Source organism: Lipotes vexillifer, unplaced genomic scaffold (genome assembly GCF_000442215.2).
Source record: "Lipotes vexillifer unplaced genomic scaffold, Lipotes_vexillifer_v1.1 scaffold240, whole genome shotgun sequence".
NCBI classification, from domain to species: Eukaryota; Metazoa; Chordata; class Mammalia; order Artiodactyla; family Lipotidae; genus Lipotes; species Lipotes vexillifer.
Genome location: NW_006797481.1, coordinates 718273 through 720045, shown reverse-complemented (window position 1 = coordinate 720045; position 1773 = coordinate 718273). Strand labels below are relative to the sequence as shown.

The following is a 1773-nucleotide window of genomic DNA, read 5'->3' as shown; positions in this document are numbered from 1 at the left end:
GGTTCAGCAAAAACAAAAGCTACAAGGAACCTGGGTACCTGAGAACTTCGTGGAACAAAACGGCCATTCCAGCCCTGGACTGCCCCTGTCTAGAATTCTACATAAAACAGAAAAAAACTACCTTAAGACAAATTATTTTAGGTTTCTATTATTGGCAGTTGCTCTTAATCCTAACTAATACAGAAAACAATGCTAACAGCATCTACTAAAATGTTTTTTTTTTTTAAATCATTGACTCAGCAAGACCAGTTCTCAGAATCAGCCCACAGCTGACTAAATATGAGAATCATCTGAAGAGTTTTTAAAAAAATACCAAAGCTGACTAAATACCAAAGCTGACTAAATACCAAAGCTGACCAAAGCTGACTAAATACCAAAGCTGACTAAATATGAGAATCATCTGAAGAGTTTTTAAAAAAATACCAAAGCCAGAGATCCTGATTTCAAAACTTGTCTCAATGGAACCTGAGCATCAGTATTTTCTTAAACCTAAGAGGTGGACTGAGAACCACTGTCCTAGAAAAACAAACACACCAGTGTTTATATATATGTGTAAGGATATTTACAGCAATACTCTCTGTAATACTAAAAAACTGGACGCAACATAAATGTCCATGAATGGAGAACTGGTTAATAAACATGTTAAGGTATATCCATACAGTAAAATGTTACACAGCTATTAAAAAGACAAAGGAAAATAGATTGTTAAGTGGAAAAAAAAATAGGTTCAGTGTTAAGAGCCTAGTATATGCATAGAAAAAGATCTGGACGGACAAACATACATTAACCTGTTAACAGTGCTTATCCCTAACTGTTCCCTTTGCCTAGAACTACCCAGCTTCTATTGGTTGCCCTCCCTGGACCCTGAGTCCCTTTTCTCTTTAGCCCAGGGGTGGCAGTGGTTTCCTGCTGTTGCTACTCTCTGGGTCACATCTCTGTGCTCCTGGCTCTCAGCAATACTACTGCCTGTTATCACCAGTTCTGTGAATTAAATGTTCTCTGTTGTAAATACTTCAAGTGGCTTTGGTGTACGTGGTTGGACTTCAAAATTATGTGTTGTTTCTTACAAATTACTTTATCCAACTGAAGCAGAAAATGCACATACTTTAAAACAACTAAATATTTGACATTTACTAGGTTACCACATCCCTTACCAGGGTAAATGACAAGCAAAGGAAAAGGCAGGGGACCTGGCTCCTGCTGTCAGTTTCAGACAGTTTAAGGCACATGGATTGCAACACAGAAATCTCCATCACCTGCTTATAAATGCTACTAGTAGGAAAAGGTTAGATTCAATTATGCTTAGAAACTAATACAAATAGAAAACTAGTAAAGATCCGTAAGAAGAGCGAAGGAGAGAAGCAAGGACAGTGGCAGAATTGCACAAAACCGGCTAAATCTAAAACCCTGACTTTTTAAAATGGCATTTTAAAGCATGTCTATATTTAACTATACAGAATGATGTTTCACAGTCTAAACCTTTATCCTAAAATATTTTAGGACAGACATCCTTTAAAATTCAAATGAATGGAACACTCTAACAAATAAAAACTTAAGATTTGATATGCCATTATCTTATCTAGAATGAAATGCCACCCTCTAATTTTTATTCTTTTCTAGTATGACATATAAAAATGGAAACAGAAGATTAGGAAAAACCCACCGTTATGGATAATTTACATCAACTATCTTAGAGTGCACTCCTCTTAGAGAGTAGGAAATTCTGTATTGTTTCATTTGTCAAAAAATATATTTCAGGGCTTGTGGCGCAGT

General features: G+C 36.1%; 1 protein-coding gene across 4 annotated transcripts in view; it reads right to left on the bottom strand.

Moving 5' to 3' along the window:
- The window catches only part of ATE1 (arginyltransferase 1), a 167662-nt gene that overhangs the window by 1258 nt on the left and 164631 nt on the right, over positions 1-1773 (bottom strand). The window lies entirely within an intron of this gene.